Source organism: Lampetra fluviatilis, chromosome 11 (genome assembly GCF_964198595.1).
Source record: "Lampetra fluviatilis chromosome 11, kcLamFluv1.1, whole genome shotgun sequence".
Taxonomy (NCBI): Eukaryota; Metazoa; Chordata; class Hyperoartia; order Petromyzontiformes; family Petromyzontidae; genus Lampetra; species Lampetra fluviatilis.
The window spans coordinates 8,909,855-8,916,442 of record NC_136285.1 but is presented as its reverse complement, the minus strand read 5'-3'; positions in this window follow the sequence as shown (position 1 = coordinate 8,916,442).

Here is a 6,588-nt window from a genome sequence, read left to right as displayed (position 1 = left end):
TATACCACGTGTGCTCCCAGTGCGTTGCCTCACGCGAGGAGCAAAATCCATTCAACCGCTGAAATGCAAATGCTGGCACGGGGGAGTTCCTTTTCTGCTTTGACTTGTTTTACGTCTCATTTCCTCGAGTGTTAAATTAAGAAAGGCAAAAAAATAATAGCTAATGACATTACGCACTTTTTTTTCCCTCTTCATTTGTTCAAAGACAACCTGTCGCTTTTTTAATTAATAAAACAAAACGTGTGTAATTATGATTCCACAGAAACTGCACAGATAATTTCATATCTGGCACGCTCGAATGTATTTAACTAGGATGGTCATTATTTATGTCTTTGTTTATTAATATCATTTGTTTGTCTACATGGTAGATTTCTATTATGTTTTTTTATAGTATATGTTTTGCAGTTAATTGCATTTACCTAATGACAGGATTCTGGTAGTACTTTAGGCAATGGTGCAGCCCGGAATTTTCTGACTCATATCACTGCTGTTGGAAGGGCCTCAGCCAGAGTAAACTCTGGAAACCTGCCTCTCGAGAAATATTTTGGCCTAATCTTCCAAACCAGCCAGACGTCTTGTAATGCATGTATATGTGTTGCACTTCTTTCGCACCGTGTGTATCCAACCGTGCTCGTCGGAGGGAAGGACAACAACAAGAGGCAGGAGTGGTCACACTTTAGCCCACCATACACGAAACGCCGATCAAATGGTAGTTCAATACAAAAATATAACTGTGTTATATTTTCTTTCTATTTTAACCCTGTCGTCAACAGGTGTAATTTTTTTAATACAAAATATAACTGCAGATATTTTATTTTCCTTTTTTAAAAATACAGTCCTCAAGAAAAATGTCAAAAACTCTTAAAACTGCCACCTCTGTCAATACAATACACAAGGCATTGGAGCTCATGGTACACCCGAAACCGCATCAGCACAAACCATGACAGATGGGGATACTACCTGATGCTCAAATCTAACATTACAAAAAAAACATCTCTCCAGTGTGCAACTGTGATCATCCAGAACAGACCACACGACATATAACGACGCAATGCCCGATCCACAAATACGAAGGAGACATCACAGCGGACACATTCTGCTGCTCCTTACGTGGTCATCTGGCTTGACCACCTGGATTTATATCGGTTGCCCTGCATCTACATCAGCCACACGGAAGAGGGAGAATGCAAGGCATACGTAACCATAGCAATGCCGATGTCACCATTGGCTGCAATAGCATTACATTAATAGTAACAATGTGAAAAAAGATAAAAGGTGCATACTCTGGCCTTCACCTTTTTTTCCCTTGGAAACAAACAACACAAATGAGACCGAGTCTTCCATTGGCTGAACTATCCCACAGACGTGAGAAATGTCACATCAAGGGACGAGAGCAGCAAGGTCAAAAGGTCATTGTAAAGTGTGAACCGTGACATGTATGCGCAACTCATCATCGACTCAACACAGAATACATTTTCACGTGGATTGTAGGTATGCTGTGTGTTCTACCGTCGTGCAGCTGCAGTTATAGACATCTGTCAATTGTTTTGCAGCCCAAAATGTATTCATTGTCCATGAAATGGAAAACATCACCTTTGCTTTGTGGCTGTTTCATGTTATAATTACAGCTTTTAATGGACGAGTGCTGTTGTTTCTATGTATTTTTTTAAGGTGTACTTAACTCATCTCACAATAAACCCAAATTATGTTAAGTCTAATCTTATGTTGTACATATAAAAGTGCGTTGTACATTGATGAAGTTTACAGCGTGATGTGTTACAGATCTCCTCTTATCCGCAACCATAATACGCAACTCATTATCCACAGGAGGGTCTACAAATAGTCCTATTAACCGTACCCCTTTTCTCCCCTATTATCCGCAATTCTCCACCTTGTTTGCCATCCTGCATTGCTAAATTGTTTCACGGATAAAAAAGAGTCCATTGACAAATTAAACCTATTCTGTGCTATTTATAAAATATTGTTTTTGTCACTGATAAATTGAGCAAATTCGTGGATAACATCGCGGATTAAAATGTACAATATTTGTTCCCCATATCACCACAGATAAGAAGAGTTATCCAGTATTATAAGAGTAGTAGTAACAACGACGATACTCCATATGTGCTTAACAAGCGACTGTTAAAATGTATACAACAATACATTAATTTGGCTTTTGAAATTACACTTTTGTGACCAATTCAGGACAGCACATCGCTAAAATAAGTGCGCCTTAAGACACACTTATTTGTAATGGCTCTTTCTATTCGTTGAATCCTTTCTTTTGGGGTGAGATTGTATTGGTGTAAGCCTGCATGTGTGTGTGTGTCTGTATTGTAGAATGCCATGCGATCTGTGGGTGAAAGGTGCTTTATAGTAAAATATTATCTCAATCTCCTTTCACTCACAGACAACGAAAACCACCACAAATCTCTGCTCGAAGCATTTGCAAAAATGTAAAATTGGAAATATCAGCTCGCAATTTACGAATGTCTCTAAATGCATTCCACCCTCGCACAATGACACGCCAGAATACCGTTATGTTCAGGGACATTTCAGCAGAACTATGTATTGATTCTCTTTCAAAACTCGAGTTAAGCGATGACATTTGGATTTATCAAGATATTTTGCACCGGATGTTTTCCAGTGAAAAGCAGCGGCAAGGTTTGCAATGCAATGTGTTCACAATCACCTTATTTCAGGCATCTTGTTCAAAGTTAGTTTTTGATCCTCGTTCAATGGACAAAGGCTGACCATAATCATGGACAATGAGGTTATTCACATCTCTCAGCAAGGAGATTGCTCTATAATACGTTTAAGCTCTTGTCACTATTTTGGGAAATATGCGCTAACGATATGCATTTTCGTTCCACGTATGTGCAATCGTTTATCACCTGTTACATTCACAGCAGCTTTTTAGAACACATTTAAATATGAAGAACATTACCATAATCACTTTCATTTTAACACGTGAACACGGGTCTGATATTTAACACAAATACGTGCGCACGTTGGTTTTGATCACAATAGGTGAAAGCGCCGAGCTCAAATAATACCTGCCAGGATGAGATAGAACACATTCTTATTTCTATCAGCTTTTATTGTGCCCTTCGCTGCGACTGGCAACTCTTCGAGCGAACCTCTGTTATCAGATGTCTATAGCCAGACAAGTGAATTATTCATCCGACTTTCGGACACAGGTGTGACAACAAGGCGGTATATGCAGTAATAAGAATGCCATTTATAACTTGCGCAAAACAGGCTGCTTCCAAAAAAATGTGAACACTTCCGAGAATTTTCAACAACACCACAAGAAATGCGCCTCCGAGCTTCTGGAGACCACCTGGAGAAGATTCCAGGCACGCGTTGGCAACGATGGCAAACAAGTGTAGTCTCTTTTACTTTTTGTGGCTATTAACATACATTAGTTTTAAAGCTTTCGTGACTACAGGGATTCATATTATTGGTTCTTTCGGTAAAGTCACGTGGAAGGGAAATAATAAAATAATATACTCTTAGTTCTTTCGGTAAAGTCACGTAGGTAAAATTAATAAAAATAAAACAATAAAAATCACGACGTTTCGGAGGCAACACAAGCTTCCGTCTTCAGGTAAAACCGTCACAGCAAAATATCTGTACCTTATATAGTGGTTAAAGCGATGGGTTATTACCTTGTTATCGCGGCATCTCTTGAGGAAGGTCAGCGTCTCGAGAAGCTGTGACTTATTGTCTCGTTGTCTGTTAAAAATTCTAACAGATAGGTGCAATTCCTCCCCGTAGAGGCTATTAATTCTAGATTTGAAGCTTTCGTGACTGCAAGGATTCATACTCTTAGTTCTTTCGGTAAAGTCACCTGAAGACGGAAGCTTGTGTTGCCTCCGAAACGTCGTGATTTTTATTGTTTTATTTTTATTAATTTTACCTACGTGACTTTACCGAAAGAACTAAGAGTATGAATCCTTGCAGTCACGAAAGCTTCAAATCTAGAAATAAAATAATAATGAAAAACATAATAAACAAAATTTTATGATTTTTTAAAATTTACTTTATTATTTCCCCTCCTACGTGACTTTACCGAAAGAACCAAGAATATACATATTCTTAGGTTTTTTTTCGGTAAAGTCACGTAGGTTAAAATATCAAATTCAAATTAATAAAAGTAAAATAAAAATAACCGTCACAGCACGATAGCTGTATTAAGTAAGACTCTTACTTGATACAGCTATTGTGCTGTGACGGTTCCACCTGAAGACGGAAGCTTGTGTTGCCTCCGAAACGTCGTGATTTTTAGTTTATTTTATTTTACGTGACTTTACCGAAAAAAACTAAGAATATGAATCCTTGCTGTCACGAAAGCTTCAAATATACAAGAATATGCATTTATTATCATGTGACGGTGTATTGTCCGTTCTTTATCCATTAAAAACGATAGTCCCATATAAGTGTCAAACATGTTTTGAAGCACCCTGCATTTCACGGACATAAATGACTGTGACTGAGCTCCAGAGCCAAGCTGAGTATCACTCATCATCGTCATCCATGGTCAATGCATTGCTGCATGAACGCCCAATCAAACCAATACCACCTCTTCAATCCACCACCACCACCACCACCACCACGTAATCATACATAATGAAAACCACAGTTAAACCAATTACAGATATGATTCGTACAAAGTAAACGAATACACGTGTTGTACACCATAACGCACAAGCGCAAAACGAAATAATTCGAAATAACCGTAATCATCATCAGCCATGATCAAATCGACTGCTGAAGGGCCTCCGTGAGCCACCGTCACCTTTCATCATCCTGAGATGCAACAATCGATCCAGCACGTGCACATGAGCTGTTCTCATCGCTCCATCTCCTCGGTTCGTCCTCACAAAAGTGTTCCCACTGCCTGCGCCATAAATAGCGGTGCCACGATGGTGAAATGTTAAATACCTCGCCTGGTACACAGGAGGTCGTAGTTTTAATGCCGACCCTTTATAATTTCAGTTTGCATGTTCTCTCCGTGGTCATGTGGATTATTTTTATCAGGGTCCTCCAGTTTTTCCCTGCACATTTAGAAATACGCGTTCAAATTATTTGGTTGCTATAAAAAAAAAACATTACACGTGATAAGCCACTTCGTTGAGCAATCATTTGTGACCAGGTCGCTTGTGAAAAATAGGTATACAGTATAGCTCAGTGGGCCTTACCTGGTAAAATAAAAAAAAACATTCATAGTTTAGTTTATATGGGTGTGCCAAGCGTAGTGCTAGCTTCGTAGAGACTCCACTACCAGACTTTTGGCAGTGTTCTTTGGTTCAGCCTCAAGGAATTGCCACCAGTCGACTGCTTTATAGTGTTGACCTGAATCACAAAAAGACAACACTGCCCACCACGAAATGGATGATCGAGTAACATAGCTCCAACTCAGATTTCTAGGTCGGTGATTCTCTTCATAACTCGCTGTGATTGAATTATACCACATACGATACCGGTGCGATTTCCTGCTCCTCTTATCTATGCGGAAGTTCTGAAGCTTTAAGATGCGATGCAACACGAACTTTAGATTGGCTAAAATAAACAAAGCTCTTACAAACCATTTGCTACCCGGAACAGTGGAAGTTATTGCTTCACTTTTGGAAAATAATATGAATGGGACATTTGGCTAAATTAAGCCAAATGTCCCATTCAAGCCAAATGTCCCATTTGTGTGTGCAGAGTGTCAAAGAACCAGACATGCTACAGAGGTGTCATGGTTAGCAAACTGGATTTGCAATCCAGAGGTCGACCGCTCTATTTGAAGCTAAAATGATGGTGCAAGTTCATTAAAATCCCTCCCCCAGTCTGTCCACGCAGCACTATGAACGTGGACACCACAATCAGTGGATCGGTAGGTCACGTGTGCGTGTGGTGGGGCAAAGTGTGGGGACTCCCACCTCTTCCAAGGCGTCTGGGTCAGCGTCGAAGAGGAAGCCAAAACAACCCAGATTTGATGTTTTCGTGACTGCAGAGATCCATACTCTTTGGTTCTTTCGGTAAAGTCACGTAGGTATAAAATAAAATAAATTAAATCACGACGCTTCGATTGCAACACAATCAATTATCATCAGGTGGGAAAACCACAGCAAGAACAATGTGTTTTTATGTGGTTTTCCCACCTGATGATGATTGCTTGTGTTACAATCGAAACGTCGTGATTTCAATGTGCTCCCTGCTGCTATCTACCGGTAGAATATGAAGACTGCAGCAACGCACAGTTTTCGGCAGTAGTGAGAGCCACTGAAAATTGATCGTTTATGGATTACCCTTTTAAAGGTGCGCGGGGGGGGGGGCGATCAATAGTCCCATTTAATACACACTGTGTCACACACAAAACATACCGTACCGAAATTATTTCTAATCCATAATGGTACATTTTAAACTGAAGAAAATGCGTGCAGTTATTTTTCACGGTTATTTTTTGTTCATCCACGGCATGTCGTGTTCTTCAATGCGCGTAAAACTTTGTTTGTCATCTCCTCGTTTCCACCACCCACCGGTCATCGCGCCTTAGAGCTCCTATTTTTAGGGCTGTATCTGGGCCGAATTACCATA